We start from the raw sequence: 21,393 nt of genomic DNA on the forward strand, positions 1-21,393 counted from the left end.
GTAAAGAAATTTGAAACATTTTAAACATACTGTTCGATAGAATAAAATGTGCACCTGCTAGTTAGCCGCTATTCTGTGATTATTACTTCAGGTAAAGGACATTAATTCGAAAATTCTGATATGATAAACCTTTATCAATGATGTTTCTATAATACAAAGATAAATTATTATATTCATAGATACTTTGAATATTTTTTTATTAATTCAAATTTTTCAGCACTTTTCAATGTTTTTCATTAACCTTGTAGCTATGGTGGGATAGTCGCGAAGCTATACCTCTGTACGACAAGGTTTGACACAGTCTACATATAATAAATATAATATTACTGCGATTTGAGACTGATAGAATTTTCCACTACGCAATTACGTTAAATTAGATTATAATGCGCACAATTATCGATGACGGAGAAAGAATTAGGCCGTTATAGTGACGTACCGTTCAAAAAGATATCTGCGAAAGTCACTAAGAGGTTAAACTTCAACAATAATTTAGACAAAAGAATTTTAATTTTTATCTACAATAGGATAAAATTAGTTTTCAATTATTTAAAATATACGTACAAATTTCTATATTTATAAATCCAAGTACTTTACGCGTGGACGTAAAGTAAAGGGTAATACTTATCACAGGAATCCCATGTTACGTTAAAAACAATTTTTGGCATACTACGCCACGTATAGGAAAAGCACGGTTTCCACACGTCACATGGGCCCTTACGCCTTTCGAGAGCTGAGCAACCGTTTGAAAAACGACAGAACCTTGTATTAATAGCGGCTACTTTAAAGTTATACTCGGTACGTGCTCGAAACTAACTTCGTAACCTACCAGCGACGGTATACGTGCCGGTGGTGCCGTCGATGTCGATGGATTTGTTACAAGGGAATTCGGTTTATGGCCGTGCGAGCTTTGTCGAAACTCCGCTGGAAGTCGAACCATCCGCAAAGTAGTTCAAACAAATTGGAATAAAAAGGACGATGGCCGCGATGTAAAAAATGGAATTGTTCAATGCTTATTCGACGGTAGGTATTGTGCTACTCAATATATGCGATTAAAAGTCTTTTCAAAATTTGGATTATTTTGTAATCAAGTTTAATTATGTAATTATATACGTTGAGTTAGTTTTCAAACAATAATGAATAGAAGTCACAAGTGGTGTCAGTTTAAAAAGTTCTATTTTGTTCAGAAAAATGATATCAACGTTTATTATATAGAGTCTGAAAATAGACATAAATAATTATGTCTTTAGAACTTATACAACTGTTTAAGTTTTTAAACAAAATTCAATAGTGGATGTTGAAAAATTGATTAATGTTTTTTAAAGTTAAGTTACTTGCTTTTCAGTTTATTAACTCGAGAATATATTATTGTTAAATCGTTTCTAATGAACAGGTTTGCTTGAAACATTTTTGTTAATATTTAATTTACAAGGTATTATGATATACTAGCACATATGGGTAATTCCCTATTAATAAAGTCCATCGTTCTAGAAAATGAACGAAAATTTCAAGTATGTTAGTAGGTTTCATTTGAAATTCTATTCGAAGTACAGAATGTAGACTAGTTTTCTGTAACCTTTATTCAAAAAAATTATATTTGAACTTTGATCAAATGTACGTAAAATTAGACCCAGTTTCCTCATGGATTCGGTTAAAAATCTGACAGAAAAAGAGATACATGGAAAATTGTATAAGAAAATAATTTGTATCATTATGTATTTACATGTTACAAAATGTTTGCATCCGATTCAAAGTGATTAACACTCATGACTAAATATATAGGAGGCAGTCACGAGATAGAGTGACTGAAACAACGGGACTTAAGTAAAGGCAATTTACAAATATGAATAAACTGCAAAGCAAATAATCAATCAATTGCCATTGAAATTGTAACAACGAGATAGCATTCACAGTTTTAATGAAATTTTATTGCCAAGTCTAAATTTAGTGTGGACGATTCAGCGGCATGGAACAACGCGGATGCACAGATTAATCGATTCGGCGCGAAATCTACGTATTCGCTGCCAATGTGTCATTCTATGGAAAAACGTGGCATTCTGACAGCGTCAGACTTTTTTCGTATCAGCATCCCCGGTAACCGGATAGCGATAGAAACGAACATTGAATCTCCGGCCAATTCTTTTCGGCATCGAAAAAGAAGGGGAGCGAGGTTATATCGTGTGTACGAAGAAAAACGAAGGCCGCATATCGAAAGAAACAACGATAAAAATGATTTCGCGCAGCAGGCGAAGCAGGAAGGTCATTATTATATAACTATTTTGAATAACACGACTTTCTTGGTTTTTTTGTTGCATGGTGTAATTACAATATACAAACACGTATACTATAAAGGATTTTTGTTTGAAACTTTTATGCAATGTGCATGATGCATGGAATGTTTATGAACATAATTTGTCAATGCTTTGCACTCGAAAGGTTTTCGGTAAAAATATTCGACATTTTCTAATGAGATATCGACGATGTGTTTTGAAATTGACTTAATTGTAATTCACACATAAATTAAGGACTTTAAATATTTAATTTCGATACTTCATATATTGATGCATTATACGAAGGTTAATATTGACTATTTAACTTTATAATTATATTGTATCAAATCAAGGGATGACTGAGAGTCAGCTTTTAAGTATAAATCCTGAAGAATTAAATTTGTTTGAAATTTTTATGCAATGTGCATGATGTATGAAATGTTTACGAATATAATTCGTTAAAATCATGGAAACATTAGTATCTTTCATTTTCTAATTAACGAAAAGTTAATTACTTTTAAACGAATTTATTCTGTAATCCTGATGTTCGTGTAGAAACCCACTCGAGTGTTTTAAATTCTATATTATAATTTGGAACAAGTTGTATAATCTATAAAATTGCATCGACATAGGGAATATAAATATTTTCTTATGTTAACTTTGTTATTACTGTAGTATACTGTAGAATATAATGTAGTTTTAAGCAGCTCGTCGCAGTGGGAAAAGGCTTTGGCAGATAGGAGAACCCAATGCCACTTAAAGAAAAGCGCACACAAGGAAGGGACTATCTTTTGATATTATAGGGATGACTGGCATAGGTGAAAGGGCAATTATCGTTTCTTTTCAGTATGCAAGTTTTTTGAAAATTTTCGTGCTACTGTACTTCATATATGAACCTTCTCTAATTTTAAATATCTGATAACTAATATTTTGTATGATTCTATTTTAAAGTATAAAAGGGAACTATCATATCCTAACTATCCTATCATAGGCAACTTCACCTTTTACGTTTAATCTTTCCAAGCAACGGTCTAATAAAAAAAAAAGAAGAAAATGGGTAATGAAAAAGGTAGCTGTCATACAGTGGTTGTTAAAAAGCCAAAATCGTTGTCAGTTAATCCAAACGTTGTTATTTGTTATTGTTGTTTAGTAATAATAGTAGCAGTCGTATAGTTGTTCTTTAATTACAATCGCAATTTTAAGACGTTGTATATGTTTAGCTTATAATATACTTTATGTTTTATCAAATTACTATATGTACACATTCTATTTCTATTCTCTTAGTACTTGTTAAAAATAAAAGGGTAAATATAACAATCAATCGTGGAACGTTTCTTTTCTTGTAAAAGATGAATGATGGTAAAATATATGCATCCTTTTTAAAAAATATAGTATATCCTGGAATCTCTGAGATGCAACTGTTTTCTATAATAACGTTTTCTCTTGCGATCATAAACGGAAGAGATACTTTTCGAATTACTATTTACAAAACACAATTTTATGCTAAGTTAATTTAGTTGACAACGTTGAAATATTTTTAAAATAACGTCAGAAGCGGAGCAATAAAGTCAGGACAAGTGTTACAGAATCCACTTCATTTGCAACGATACTCGACAGGATTTTATAGAACCGTCTTCAAAGGTTGCTTACCAACGGAACGAAATCAGGACAAGGCAACATGCAGGGAGAAAAGAATAAAGTGGTAGAATAAAAGGAAAACGGTAGTACCGAATAACCACGAGACTGTATATCAATCGAACGTGTAACAAGCGTGACCCAGTTGTGAGGAACGCTTTGAAGATAACTTTGCCTCACACTTCGTATCTTCCCTGTTCCTCAGGCGTGGTTAGTTTCTCGAGTGCAATATGTAACGTTTCCACTTTCTTCGAAACTCAAATGTCCCATACGTAGGTGGGTACTTCTTTACAATCGTATATTTTATTTGCAAGATTTTCATAAGTATATTAATACATTATTGTATAATCTTGTTAATATATATATATATATGTTAAATTCATCTGCATGATTAATCATCTATCTTTGAGCATTTTAGATGCGAATTTAGTGACAGATTCAAGCAGTTTAATATTGAAATGTGTTCAAACGCAATACTGAATTAAGTATTATTTGAAACAGTTAGTAATAAGTATATTATTTTATTTTAGTCCGTTTGTATAACATTGAAAATGAAATGTATTTGGAATAACACATTATAATAGTATTTCATTTAAAAATATTTTCGGTTTTATCTAGAAATATTCTTGGTAAGTTTCGCTGAATTAATACAATGATCGCGAAAGAGTAGCCTAAATGATTAAAATTTTGTATTTTGTGGTACCATTATTTTCACGGTATATTTCAACTGACAAGAAATATTTAAAAAAATACATTTTAAACATAAAATAAAAATATTTCGTTGTACATTTTAAATTGTTAACATGGAGACAATGTTTTTATTCAAATTTCGTTCCCTACTGAAAATATTATTCCATTTGGATTGTGCAGCATCTAATGCTTTAAATAGTCTATTTGGAACTACACTACAATCGTTTAAAATTAGACACTCTTTAATGAATAATAGTAACTTATTGAAACTAATGTAGTTACTAATATGTTATTAATTTGTTCCTTTTTCTTAAATTGTTCACCAAGTTTTCTCAGATAGTAGTGACAATTAATAAACAAATTATCTGTATATATAAATATTTGCATCTACAAATATATATTGTATTCCAACAACAAATGGAACACATAGCAACGTACAGCGAAGAATCCTAATTCCAATTTACCGAAATAATTGTTAAACTTCATTTATTTTCAAGCTTAATTTATCAATATTTAAAAATCTATATATATTTACAAAATTTTTATGGAAATAAATTGAATAATAATTAATTATTCGTCATACTTACAGATAACTCGTTTCGTTGTCAATTTAAATATTATTATTAATCGATTTTGGAATTCATTGTAAATGAAATCTCGAACAATGTAATAGAAATATAACAAAAGCAATTGCATTATAATATAAAAAAATAATAAAGGAAACACCATTATTGATCGCATATTAATGTGATTATACTAATTTGTTTATACCCAAGGATTGAGACGATTCATTGATCACGATTGGTAAACAACGGATGAACCATGCGTCGACGCCATTCCAACTTCGAAATTATTAATTATACGCGTTTGGACAGCGTAATAAATATTAATTAAAACGCGTCGGTCCCAATGATTTATATAACCTGATTTCATTTCCTCGCCAGAGGCATAAGTAAGCGCTTAATCGAAATTTGAATTTCATACATAGAACTTCTGTTACAGTTTCAATCAATAGGCATACAACATGGAAGCATCGTATATTGCTGCCAAATTCTTGAATCTTCTCTACGATTCATTTACGTTAGACTTTCAATTACTAAAACAAATAAATATCTGCCCGTTGATATGTATGACATTTACTGTTCTACAAAATTATATTAGGTAGGTATATTTAAACTGAAAATGTCGTAGGCACTGAATAATAGTAAATATTTTGAAATTTCCATATGTACAATGCTTCGGCACATGTCAGAATAATAAATGTAGATTTCATTTAAATCAAATAACACACGTCAGAGATAGCCATTTCCATTACAAGTATATTGATTTTAAATACCTTTGTGGACCAATGCATTTTATTAAATTAAACAATATTCTTTTCCTTTAACACATTGTATATAATTCGAAATCATTAATTTCATAATTGCATGTAGAGTCAAACTTCAAATATACGAATTGAGAGTTATGATAATATGAATTGTATCTGGTAACACAAACTATAGCATTTGTTGAATGTGTAAAATATATCATATAAATAGGTCGGCGAATAGTTCTGAGTGTTAACTATACTTATAAATTTAAAAAATTAAAGGTTTACATACTTCTGATAAGGTAAAAAAATCAATTTTTAAAAGATTGTATATCGAATGCTATTAAATCCGATTAGATTTTCTAAAATAATTTCTCAGTTTTATTTGGAAACTTGTAAAACCACCGAATTTCAAGTTCCGGTTAGTTCGAGTAGTCATAGCAGTGATAACATATAAATGAAATTTTAAACGTGTCTTTCTTGAAATGTGAAATGTTCAAATTTGATTCCAGAAATATCTGAGAGACTATTGCATCAAGTTGGACAAAATTTTGCAGTAATATTGTTAAAACTATTATTTAGTTGAAGCGAATTTTTTATTTGTATTTTTTTTTATTTTATTAACAAGATAAGTAGATAATTTAATAGGAGAGCTACAAATTTAAGTTCAAGTATCTGCTATTTATGAAAAATTGATAATTTTATAATTAGATTAAATATTATCCTTTTTGGCAACTGTAAAGTGGATTTAACTGAATTTTTATCACCAAATATTATTCAAGTAATGTATATGTAAGAAAACCAACATACTGATTTTTTAATAAAACCTTATTTTAAGTATAAAAAAACGGTTATGTTTCTCTTTGTGACCATTTTAAGGTATGTAACGCCTTAAAGAAAAAACTGAAGATGAGATTAATCGCTGAGAATATTGTCTTCAATAAGTGTAAATTTACAATACACCAATTACTATCGAAGCGTTCAAAGAATTCTGAATTCTTCAGCGCAGAACTGGAGCTCGGAGTTCTCCTGGAAATTAATACAAATAATAGGCAAACATGTGTAAATTAAAGATCAAATTTTTATGAGAAAATATATTTATATTGTATATAATAAATATGGAATAACTGTCAAGTGTTTGAATAGAACATGCAACTGTCTCATTTTTTAAGACTAACGTTTAATTTTGAATGCTTCTTTTTAATGTATTAGTAAATATTTTTATTTATTTCATACATTTGGAGTATGTAAACTACGTATATATGTATGTACATATGTGTACATATCTCCTGAATTATCTGGAGGACGGTAAGAGATAACTAAAAAAAATTTTAACAGAAATACATTATTCTTTCGCGTTTATAAAACGGGAAAAAAAGTGTTTCAAAATTTTTATTTTAAATACGATTGATTTGAAAATTTTATTTCACAATTTTATAGACGTGGAAGAACAATTTATTTTTTGTTTAAACTTTTTTTCGCTAACTGTTACCGTTCGATGTCTTTCCTTGTTAGTTTTAATATTTAACACAAACATCACAGTATTTTCATGAATATCCATTTAACCGTTAATGAACAGTGAAGATCTTACATTGACAAATATAATACTTTCTTTACAATCACATCAACCATCAAATGAGTAACATTTTAATATAGGCTGTAGAAACTGCATGTCCAAATAAATGCAACTAAAAAAATTCATGAAAAGTAATAAAAATCCAGTAAAAATATACGTAAAGTTGTAACCAAAAAACATTCATGCTATTGTTCCACAAACAATGCTAAAAGGTTCATATTTTTCATAGAGAAAAATGAGATTCCACCCTTAAGATTTGGTCGGCGGGAAATGGGCTGCGTTAGGGTCAGCAGGTCCGAGCCGAGCATCGATAGAAGAAGAAAAAAAAAACAGTTTCGAAAATTTAAGGAACGTCGAAGGAGGCAAGGAGGCCGCAGCCTCCTCGGTTTTCGGATCACGTGCCGAATCGCGGTGATCATTTCACGGAGACGTGCTTCCGGCCGCTGGAATTCCGTGGTAGCAGCACGAACAATTCCGCACACGGAACGTCCTTGTCTCTTCGACTGGAGTCCTGCGCCGTGTCGAACTCTCGCAACAAGCCTGGGGTTGCCCTTTTCCCCAACTTCCCAGAGCGCGACTTTCCTACGGTGCTGTCTCAGCTCGGCCCCGATTCTACAAATGGCCCCGGCTCGTTTACGTTTAAAAACTTAATTAAATTGACAATGAAGCGATGGCTGGCTTGGTACGATGTACAACGCAGACGTGAACCGTATTCCGAGGGGAACACCGGGTCGTAAATTCCTCGCGTTTATTCATTTGCCCGTCGACAATTTCTACCGAATGACCGAGATAAAAATTTATTATTTAAAGGGAAGCGAATTGGCCAGATTCCGGTATGGAGGATATTCATTCGGGTAATTATGAATTTCTTATGGCCTTGGTGTTTTTAACTAGCCGCTGAATAAAACATTGAATCTGTTTGATGAGAGTCGGTGCTTCTTTGTTGTATTGTTATTCGAACATTGGATTTTGAATAATTTACTGGACATTTGCTTTGCTGTTTCAGAAAATCGTTTTATAACATGCTTTAAGTTATTTTTGTCGTATTCGTGTTTGTAAATAATTTATTTAATCGTTTGACAGCTGTAAATGATGGTTTCCACTTGTAACGCGTTGTACGTTTTATGTATTATTTCAATTATTGATTTAATAATTATAACCTTTTTCCAAAAGTTAATAATTAACCTTGTACTAGTTGTTTGTTGTTTAATATATATTATTTAATACATATTTTGACGACCGGTGTTACGTACATTATTGTATGTAGATAAAATAATTTTTTATCATTAAAAGTATATAAATGTTATAGTACTTTGAAACTGAATTAACGATCATTTTATTTGCATTCAATCAACAAGTGAAAAATGGGTCGAAGTGTTTTTAGAAAATAGCATGTTTGATGATCGATTTTGCAATCAGTGGTACAGCTGGCAAAGTATTACGAAGTTTTCAGAAGTTTTTAATACTTTTTCTTCGCCTTGTATGCTTTGTACTTTCAACAAGCATACTAATGTTGTATACTTCACAGAGGTTTTCTTATTCCAATTTGTACAACAAAGACTAAATTCAAAATTGTAAAGTTCCAATTTGTACAACAAAGATTAAATTCAAAATTGCAAAAGAAAAAAATCATTATATAGTAGGTGATAAAAAGCAGTACCCATAATTTCCAGGATAGATAGTACCTACTCTTCAGATACTGCAGAAAAGTTTGAATAAATACAAGTTAAGAAATTAACCTGTTTTAAAATTATAAATAATTTTTTGTTTCAATCGGAGCGACTGATTTTCTCGCTTCAAAAGGTATCGCATCGTATGGAAATAATGGATTATCTGTATTTTCTCTCTACATCCGTATCATAACACAGGAGCACCATATTTATAATATTATTATGACCAGGGAAAGAAGAAATGATAAGATAATCCATTGTTTCCATACAATGCGATACCTCCCGACGAGAGATCAGTTGTTTTAACCAGAATAAAAGATCAGTTATAACTATGGAGATATTAATTTTTTCAAAAGGTTTGAAAACTTTTTTTTATCACTTGTGTATTATTTATAATATATCAGTTTACAGAAGAAAAATTCAATACAACTGATAAATAAATAAACAAAGAAATATATAATTATTTAATATAATAGAGAATTTATTCTAGTTGAGGTATCAAAAATTAAAAATATATCTGTTACAGTAACTATTTATAATACTTATCTTAATTTCTTTACTAGATATTTAGATATTTGTCTAAAATCCATTGTCTTAAAATAAGTAACTGTTCCATATAAAATAAAAGCTTAAAAATTATTAGAAGTAATCAGTAAATAAGTATTATTCAGAATATTAAGGAACAATATAACAAAGGCAGATGCATATATTCCATTATATTAAAAGACTACTAACTACGTCCAACAATTTATATTTAGTATAATACAAATGTAATTATCACCGAAACTATTTGTTATTTAAAAAATATCTCAATCTGAAGAAAAACAGAACATTTTTCAGTTTCAACATTTACAAAATTTTTCATAAAATTTCTTCAATTGAATTTATAGATTAACATTAGAACTACCGTACCCATCAAAGTGACAGATTTCAATTTCATTATTTCAAAACTATTGATACCTTAAAAGTATTAAATATTCGAAATAATTTTGAAAATAAATAGCTTTAGTTGAATACCATAGTGAATATACAAAGAAACCAAAAACGCATATATTGTCACAATGTTCATAAGAATTACATATTAATTATATTAAACGCTCGGTAGTTCTAGCATTAATATACCATACACTCGCGTTAAATCTGCACGAGAACCCAAATAATTGACGCAACAGTGAAAGTCCGCGCGAACGATCGTAATCATAAAAGTGAAGATTCGCAAACGGGGTAGGGAAGAGGAGCGTCGTCAAGCGTCGTTACCAAGGTAAATTCCGAGTCAGCCGTATCCGAGAAAGCCGCCGGTTACATCGATAACGCGGCGAGAACGAAATTGCGCGGCGAACGAATTGTCGGCGACAAATTCGGTAGGAATAATTTAGATGCGGACGCGCGCGGTGAGGATGAGGTCGAATCACGCGGTCGACATATCGCGGAAAATTAAATGTCAAAATAATTCCGCGATAAATTCCGACTGAACGGTTCCGCCGATGCGGCTGGGCTAGGCCAATTTATGGTGCATTATCTGGATCTTAATTCGATGACATTCAGAACGCGGGAAAAGCGAGCGACTGATAAGGACTCTATGCAAAAGCGGGATCGCATCGCTGATGGTTCGAGACGATAACGAAATCGTCTGCATCTACTTTGCAGGAATAGGACTCTCTGTATAGTCCACCTTTTACGTTAGCTCCATCGGTCATGGGTTTAAAAGTGCATAGGGGTAAGGGGATTCTTCTACTCACGACGGTCGGGCTTCGGCGCGGACCAATAACGACCATGCGTCGAAAGCCGAGGCGGCTCGAGCGTCGCGAGTGGAAGAGTCCCCTTGCCTTTGTGCACTTTTAAACCTAAAGTCGGCTTGGCTAACGTGAGAGCAAAACTGTAGTATAGTGCTGCTCCCGACGAGTTGGCAGTCTACCCACAAGCTGAAAAGTTAGAGAGATAGGGGGAGTCTTCCACTCACGATGTTCAGGCCGCCTCAGTCTTCGACGCATAGTCATTATTGGCGCGCTGCAGTAACAAAGGACGAAGGCGAGACTGAGTGCGACGGAGTGAGATGTGACGATCGAAAACGAAGTTGGGGGCACTATAAACTTTGATCTCTATCGTTACTTCTTACTCCGTCATATTGTCAGTCTCACTTCCGTCCTTTGTTACTGTCGCGCGGCCACTAACGATCATGTGTTGAAGACCGAAGCGGCCCGAACATTGTGCGTAGAAGAATCTTGCTGTCGCTCTGATTTTCCAGCTCGTGAGTAGCCTACCATCTCGTTAGATCTGCACTATACTCTCCCATTGAGAAGTGTTGGAGGTTATTCATCGTGACGAGAAGTCAGGAAAGCAAGGGGACTCTTCCACTCACAATGTTTCGGCTGCCCCGGTTTTCAACTCATAGTTACCATTGGTGCGCAGCAATAACACAAGACGGAAGTGAGACGGCTTGCAAAGGAGTGAGACGTACCGATAGAAATCAAAATCGTAGTGTCACCAGCTTCGTTTTCTATCGTCACATCTCACTCCGTCGCATTCGGTCTTGTTTCCGTCCTGTGTTATAGTTGTGCACCAATGATGACTATGCGTCGAAAACCGAGGCGTCCTGCACATTGTGAGTGAAAGAGTCGTCTTACCGCTCGGACTTTTTCGTTCCCGGGTAGACTTTCGATCTCGTCAAAGCTGCGCTATACTTTGCAGGAATAGCGCTCTATGTACAGTCCGCCACTCACGTTAGCTCCGTCGGTCTAGAGTTTAGAAGTACACAGGGGCAAGGGGAACAACGCTAAAATAGAAACGTAAATTACACTGTTTAGCTTCTAAACACTACATATAACATACATTCTATTTGTAAAGAACATCTATATTATGTTTAAGGGTTACTAGATTCAAGAAAAAACAAAGAGGTATATTACTAACAATATTTTGATAAACTATTTGGTGTTGTAGAAAACCCTGTCTTAATCAGCATTTTCTTAATAAGCGTAGAACGAATGGATATAAGAAATCTTTTAGCATGTATTTTTGTAACTGTTAACACATTATCGTTACGTTTCTTTAATTTTTTCTGATTTTCTTTTAATTGCTTTTATTTTCTTTGATTTTATCGAATTTGATAATTTTTAATAAAAACTTATCACGTAGATAATATTTATAAACGAGACAGGCGTTATATGTCGCACGAAAAATCGTAAAGTAGCTAATTTCTAACTTCGACCGTATAAAAAGTTGAGCATCAGACGAACAAATTTTATTCCATATATGATTTAATTTTTTCATAAAGAATCACCTTATGCCTGCTTGACGTATCATTCGGCTGCGTGCTGCATTTCAGAATACATACTTGCTTCCCCTGATGTACCGACCGCGTTTACGAAACACCGAAGGAGTTCTTTAATCAACGGCAGCCCCGTACTTTATCAGCACCTGTATTCAAGCACGTCCTGCCCGTCTCGCTTTAAATGTTATCCTTCACCTTGGTGCCGCATCGGGCTCCGGATTATGCATTCCCGGTTGCAGCGGAGTTTGAGGAACGGAATGAATGGAGAAAACGGGAAAGAAGTATAAAGCTGCGATGATAAGAGAAAAAAATATGAATCCTGTTCGCGTGGTGGTAGCTTCCGACGGAAGGAATTTGATTTTTAGTCTGCCTACTGCTCCTTTTTGAGATTGTTGGGATTTACTGGCGCCGATTTCAGGAAATGAGGTATTTAATTAAGAGACAGTTAATGAAGAAAATTAATAATTTAATTATTGTATTTATAATAACATAATGAAGTTTAGTAAAAATAGGTAATACGATTAATGTTGCCTGACGTGGTTTTAAATTACAATGTAAAATAAAATTGTTCAATTATGTTACTTAAGATAATATATTTGTTTGACATTGCGGTTCTTACTTCTATTTAATAAATCTTTAGGTATTAATAATTAATTTCTAGAAAATTAATGAATAATTGAAAAAAAGCATTTGCTAAGTAAAATGATTTGCTTGCACCTTGCAATAATTTTATTTTATCGCTTGACTATTTAATCGATTTAATAAACTGCAAGAAACGTATTACTTTGTACCATGCAAAAACAGGAAAAACATACAAGATAGACATGCTTTGATTAGGTGTAAACTTAAGTAACGTTTAGTGTAATCAGCACTTTCAGGTATTAGAGGTTTGGTAAATGGTAATCAAATTACACAATAATACTGATGATTGAAATGCAACTGTTAATGCGATTACAAGTTGCTTTCTATTATTATCAATAACTACTCTGTGTAATTGCGGCAATCAGAATTGTAGATGAGTAGTGATTAATGCTTATAGGAAGTAACTTGTTATCTAATTAACTATTACATTTGTTCGTGATCAGTAATGTGAACTATCTCTGACAGAAAATGTGTTATTAAAATCCTGAAGGTGCTACATAAAGATACAACTTGTATCCGGTGAATAACAGTATACATATATGAAAAAAAAGGAAACAAAAAAATTTGTGATCATTTTTATTAAATAATGGATATCATAGTTTCCACTTATAAAAAAATATTATAAGAATATTATTAAATGAGATCAAAAGAGAAAATGACGACAGAGATAGTTAAAAAGTTTCTTGAATGTAGGAGTACGTTTTTTCAGCACTTGAAATCATTACTTAATCTTCAGGAAATGTATTTTATGATGACATTATTCTGTAATATTTTCGTTCCACTTTGTTTACGTCTATCAGAATTTTAACCCTGTTTTTAATTGAATTTTCGAATGTCTATAAACAACAATAGTATTTTAGTTTCCAATATGGTGTTTATATTATAATGTATACACCAATAAATATTAGGTATAAGGTATTTAGCAAAAAAGCAATACAAAACGTGAGATAAAAATATCAAAAGTAACAAAACTGCAATTTCAATTTTATATATAAACTATTAAAGTCTCCCCGATGAATGGCAATTCGCCAACAGCGGCGCACCTGAATTGTCAACTGGGGCAGAGACAGTGATGTACAATGCGAAATATCTAACCGTGAAACTCTGATCTGTTGGTTTATGTAACATCTTCTAAAAAATTGGGTCACAAATCGGTATACGGTATTGAACGAGTTTACCCGTGAAAATCTGTCAGTAACTTTTTCCATACACGAATCTGTGCAGAAAAATGAATGGTACGTGCACACACATGCGTCACGACTGTCGTATGTACATTACGGCTATGTACATTATACATAGTAATCGTCAATATTTATTATACACTACGATTGTCCCATTGGCAAATATTAATGTTTATTACATAATATGTTCTTACCGACCGCAAATGTTAATTCCATATCATTCGAATTAAAGAATAATGAAAATTACTATTTAATTTTTATATAGAGATACTTAAACACAATAGTGAATTAGCCCCTTACCTTATAATAGCGTGTTAGGCTCATGGTGAAGACTTTAAACAAATTATAACACATATAGATTCTTTTGAATTCAAATTAAACATTATTCTTTTGTTATCAATTAAGTGGTTATAGAATATACCTAGAATTTTCCTCTTTTCTCAATAAATTATTAATGATGACGTAGTTGTATCGATCAGAAAATTATAATGCAAATTAGAAAAGATAATAATAAGTTGTAAATAAAATTAAAAGTTTAAATACATAATATACTAAGATTATTATATTTCTGTTAATTAAATGATGACATAAAACTAGGGAAACTCAGAAATATTATTACCATACACAAATGTAACATATAGCACTTATATTGTATGCATCAATGTCACAATTGTTCATAAAATTAAAAGTATGCAGACACTATTTGAAATATAAAAGTATGTACCTTCAGAAAAATTGTGTACTTTAATATAATTAACAAATATGTAATTCAATTATGTCAATAGAATATACAGTAATTAATACAAATTATTTTGGTCTGCGAAGAAAATATTAAGAAATTAGAAATACACCTATGTGACGCGAATGTTAGAGGGTTAACTGTATTTCAATTGAAACATTTGTGACTATACATATGTCTTATATACAATGTGATATGCAGTACAATCATACGTTTCAAACTAATTTGAGACATGAAGTAACTATGTTGAATGTATTTATATAATATTATGTTAAATGTTATATTATAAACCTTCTGATCATTATATTACTTATATGTAATTATTTATATAAATGTGATTTTTAATTTTTATTCGACATGGGAATACAAATTAAAAGATTGTAACAGGATAAGGGGGTCAAAAGTGCCCTTAGACCGATTTTTCTGGCGAAAGTTTCCTTCGATAGCTTATCCATAAAAAACATTGTACATCAATTTTCAGCCCACTATCTCAACCAGAAGGGTAATTATAGGGTAAATTCGAATAATCAGTTTTTGTCCCATTTTTACTATTTAATGGTAAACAAAAATTGTGAGAAAATCGAAGATTTTTTTGACATAGCAGTGCATAGCTGAGAATTTTCTTAGATTTTTCTGTGTCAAATTCTTAGCATAAAAAATAAAAAACCTCCAAAAAATAGAAAAATGTAGGTTTCGTAATAAAGCATTCGAGCGACAAATTTTTGATTTTATATTTGATATAATATTATTACAAAATTATTATATAATATATAATAATATTCAATATAATATAATATAATATAATTCATATAGAAAATATTTACATTTGTAATAACTTTAAAATAGGTATATTTTAAAAAAGACATTTAACTCTTATAATAGTAGATTATTCTATTTTATAATATTAAAAATCCTGTCTACGTTTTCTCTACATTTAGCCAAGATTATATTGTCATACAAGTGAAGCGAGTATTTCTAAAAAATTATCAATCGTTATGAGTGCACTCCTTGACCAATAGAAGTACTTTATCAGTAATAATTTATTAGAAAAAGCAAAGAAATTCATGTTTATTCTATGTCCACGTTTACTCTAAAAGTTAAAGTTTAATAATAGACAAACAATATTTCATTCATATTCAAAATAAATAAACAACATTTAAATTTATCGAATTCGGTTGAAAATTTTCATACTGAGTTTCACTGAATATTATTCAAAAAGAGGTTAAACCAGCGCAATATTATTGTAAACAAGATTCGAAGTGCGATGGGTTAACACAGTATACTTATCGTTAATCGATTCTCTCATTGACGATCTATTTTCTAAAAAACCACGGAAGTTTCTTCCGCGTTGGGAGATGGGAATTAGGTGGGGTACGCTTCAAATTATTTAAAAAAGAAACACAACTCAGCGGGTACGGGAATAAGGGGGTGGGGTGGGGCTGAGAAACAAAAGGAGTGAGAAAAAGAAAAGTCGTTCGGAGAATCGAGACTGAAACGAGGCAACTCTTGCTGCAGTTACGGCGTCGACCTGAGCGCAGCCAGTTGAGTGTGGCCATTGTTGGCGAATGTGGGTCAGCCTCGACGTACTTCCGGCGGAGGCATGCGGGAGTAAAGGGTAGAGCCACGAGAAGAAAGAGCAACGGAGGGAAATGGGGACCGTTGGGGGAAGAAGAAAGTAAGAACGGGTTGGAAAGAAACGGAGACATTCAGGGGTGGATGGATGAAGTCCGAAGCGGTAGATAACATTAAGTCAACACCGACCAGACGCTGTTCATCACCTTTAAGTGTTGCTTTCCTATCGATCGATCGACGGGAGAAATACTGTTAACGAAAACGTCTTAACCCAAGTAATTGCGAGGCTTCGAGTAATTTCGACTGGCAAAGGTCAGGCAGAGTGTTTGTTTGAGGTCGACGTTTCATAATAAATGAGTTTGTGTTGGAGGTGTTAATTAAGACGAGCTGGAATTGTGTGTTATTGCTTTGTTTAAAGAAATATGTGACCTTTAATGTTTTTTCTTAAATTTGTTCGATTCTAATTAATTTTAGAAAACAATAATGCAGGTTACTTTAGTTTAGCTGCAATCGCCGTTGTTTCATTATGAATTCAGTATTTGATGTTTGTATGCTGTAGGTTGGTGGATTAGTTGAAAAAAGCTACAAAATAGATTGTTGGTTTTGGTGAATGGAAAAACTCAGTTTGTAAGAAAAATTAAAATTATACGAGTTAAGGACTATTTAGTTATGGAACTTTAACTGAATACTTCAGATTTATAATAACTTACTCTATGCAGTTTACTACTACGTGTAAAATTATTTATAATATTACATATATTAATTAACAAATGATTTAGAATTTAATAGAATATCAAGTAAATTATATGACACCCTGATTTGAGTTTAGTAAAAGTAGCCTCCTAAGATTGCACGGGTATTACTTTTATGTATGTAGTCTAGTAAAATTGAATCTATTTCAATACTAAAAAGGAGAATTCGAAATTGTCCAACAATTAAAAAAAACTTTGTTAATAAAATATTTTATATGAAAGAAATTTCAATACGTTTTTAGAAAATTGTAGATATTTACATTCAAATATAGTATTTGTGTTGTCGTTAGTTTTATATAAGAGTATTACGGAATCACGATTATAAGTACCATTATCCATTAAAAATATCCATAATTTCAAATTATTAATTAATATTACGTACAAATACTCCTCTCACTTTCTCGAATAGAAAACGAAAGATATCCCAAAATGTTTCCACAATTCAGCATATTTTAAATAATAAGGTGAATGAAACTACCCTGGCCATTATTAAGTAAAAATTTCAATTTGACCATTAAGGTGAAGGTTGATATTATGAAATACATAATCAAGCTTTAATATTAAAACGGCGAGATTAACCTTTTAACCTTGTTCTAGCTATTCCTAAAGCATATCTAGAATGCACAATGAGAATATGCGATGACGAGTATACTTACATAGTTAATTCGTCATGTGCAATTTGCGCGAGATTTTACATTTCGAGCTAATTCGTTATTCACGCTTAACAGGTTAATGTGAACTGTGAAGGACTGGCAAAAAGCATCCCAAATCACATTAACTTTTTATCGTTCGTTTACAGTCCGTCAGTTGCAAGCATCCTGAACGTTGAATTTCTGAATTGAAAATCTAATTTCTCAGTAGAAACAGAAAAATCATTGTTGTCAATATATTTAATCGCTGATGTGACACGCAACCGGGAAATGAAGAAGCTTTTAAAGACGGAAAGTAGACAATTATTTTTTCTTAGTTTCTAATTAACAACTGCGAAAAGATTTCAACTTTAAAATATTATAATTGTTATTTAAAGAATTTCATTTATTTAAACTTATGGTTTAAGAATACTTATTTAGTCTAAGCCAATATTTTTCATCAAAATAGATGTTCTTCATTTTCATGGGATTTTTGGTATGAAAGGCAAATTATTTAATGAAAAATGAAATAAACAATAGAGAATATAATACAAAATCTTCTAACTAATCTATTAATGGCACAAAAATATTTTTTTTTATTTTTTGTTATAAACCGTAAATACTAGACATGATGTCCTATTTTTGGGCAGTGGTGCACCTATATATTTGTTCAGAAATGAAGTTTCATTTATATTACGTAACAATATAGCGTTTTAACTACAAAATATTTCAAGCAAAAATTCGAAAACATTCTAATACCACGCATTATATGCATGTTACACTCACAATAAGATTATTACAGAAAACCAGTATAAAATATTGTTCGTTTTGATGAAACTTTAATGCCACGGAAAAATTCTCCGACAACTTCTGAACAGATGAGCAACTATATATTCGCGGAATCGATAATGCACGTAAATATAACTCTGTACGTAAGAGCAGCGAGCCTTATTACGCTTACAAGGTATTGGCAAAGAAATACCGTTCGCGACGCAAGGTGTTCCACTCCAGTTAAGAGCATGAGAACATTCAAAGCGGAAAATTTACCATCGTTATGTAACATATGGGAAGAACAGCTCTTGTTTCACTTTGGCAGTAAATGGGAGCATAACTTTTTGACTTTCTATAAAATTTGCACCTAATATCCGATATTTTGAAAAAGGATAAAAACTATGTTTACTTGAAGGAATAGATGCGCCATAAAATACCTAGATCGTTTTTGAGTGTGACAAACATATAAATTCAGACTAGATTTCCAATGAGAACGTGACTTCACTATTTTTACGATTTTCTAGTGCATATCTTGCAGGTTTTCGTTTGTTGTGTATTTATTGCAAGGAAAACTTCGAATTTTTAATTCAGAAATTGGAAGCCTTTATAATTCTAGAGTTCTTTCTGTATTTGTCACATCATTTGTACAAGCTAAACAAATATAAATGTCCTGCGTTATTACCATTCTAACCAAATCATTATTACAATATGGAAATTCTGTTTACGGTAGATGGTTCATAATTGTACATATTTAAATGAATTTTTAGTCTTATCAACTGTTATGGAACGGATTAGATAGCAGGACAAACAGTGTGTTTTCTATAAAAATTAAGGGTACAATGTAAAATAATGCAAAACGCAGACAATGAAATATTATCCTTAATAAAATTAGTTTGGTTAGCAACAAAATTACTCTAAAACAATCATCAAAACAAAGGAAAATCTATTGGAAATTAATAAATCATTTTTAATTAACTATTCTTGCAACGTAGAATAGTTTTACCCTACACGTGTAACATTATATCTTTTGACATTTAACCCCTTGTCTTACAACAACGTGTGGGACTCGTGGTGAACATTTTAAATAGAATTTAACAAACGTAAATACTACTCAAATCCTCTGAATCCAAATTAAATATTAATCTTTTGTTATCAATTATTATATTCTAGGGAAAACATAGACGTAGAATATACACAGAATTTTTATCTTTCTTCAGCAAATTATTACTGACAAAGTTGTTGTATCGATCATAGTTGAAAAATAAATCAGAGGGCAAGGGATCAAAGTAATTCGAATAAGTACGATAGAAGTAACTACGCGATTTCAATTGGCAGTTAATATTGATTAAAATTGATTGTTAGTTCTGACTACATTCATCAAAAGTTGTTTTATGATAGCGGTAGATCAATTCTAGAATTTGTATAGTAATTACTGATACATAACGCTAAAATTATACGATTATAAATAATGTAAGATTTAACGACACCAGGCTGTTAGTAATAAAGATATTTGTAGAAAAACTTTTTGATAGAGAATCTGCTTACGTTGCACGATCTGAAGGAAAATATTCGTTACGTTACGGTCACAACACGAATTATAGAATTTGGGTCTCTCGATTTACACGAAGTATTCGTCCTATGTGTTTTTCATTCCTATGTGTCCTGAGGTTAAATCTGTTAAAAAAGCTCACTGATGAATCCAACTAGCAGACCAGGAGCTAAATTATTTTTTATCATTCTGTTATTTGATCTAATTTAAACAGTCACAATTCAGTCAAGTCAGAATTCAGAATACCTTGATACACAATGTTTTCAATAAATATCGTAGAAAAATATATTTTCCTGTAGAGTAAACGTAAATGGCATTTATCATGTTGAAAAAATCGTATATAAAAAGTACAGCGTAAATTCAGATACGAGTGGACTGGATTTATAAGGGTCATTATCCAATTGACATTTGTTGATTTAGCAGCGCTGTTAGTGTTCTATGAGTGGCCACTCATATATATATACATGATCCATTTTTATCTATAAATGCAATAATTTTCAAAACTATTCGTCATTTAAAAAATATATCAAATGCATTTTTTTGGCTTTTATGGGTTTGCGGCGCAGATAGATCAACAGCTTTTTGTAGAGAATGTCCTGCTGAATTGATTGATGTGATAAATTCATGCAATGTAATTCATGATTATATTTGGAGGAATATTATTGTTTTTTGTATCTTCTACACATTAGATATAAACTAAGTGTACCGAATTACTACCCGTGTTTGTACTTGCATTAGCCATTTCATATTTTCGAAACGCAGGCCAATATAGAATATTGCAAAAATAAAACATTCAAAGTTATATAAAAAATATGACCAAAGTTTATAACGTTAAATAATTTCACTATCGTTATGGATCTCAGTATTAGTTTTACTTTTTGAAATTAAAATTAATATTTTCAGTGCATCTGTCTCGTTAGAAATTTATAATTAAATATATAAAATGTGCTTAGTAATAACAAAAGCGTATCTATACACAGGTAAATAAATATATCAAATTTAAGACCATCGCAGTCATTAATTTTAATTATGTGATAAAAGATATAACATTCTTCGTCACGTGCATCGACTAAATTGTTCAAATTATTTATCGCTGCATTTTCATTAATGAACACGTGTAGAAGAATGTCAGGTACTAACGAA

At 31.5% G+C, this 21,393-nt stretch overlaps 1 long non-coding RNA gene across 1 annotated transcript in view; it reads right to left on the minus strand.

Moving 5' to 3' along the window:
* Window positions 1-21,393, minus strand: part of LOC143175072 (uncharacterized) — a 498,558-nt gene that overhangs the window by 192,712 nt on the left and 284,453 nt on the right. The window lies entirely within an intron of this gene.

Source organism: Nomia melanderi, chromosome 11 (genome assembly GCF_051020985.1).
Source record: "Nomia melanderi isolate GNS246 chromosome 11, iyNomMela1, whole genome shotgun sequence".
Classification (NCBI taxonomy): Eukaryota; Metazoa; Arthropoda; class Insecta; order Hymenoptera; family Halictidae; genus Nomia; species Nomia melanderi.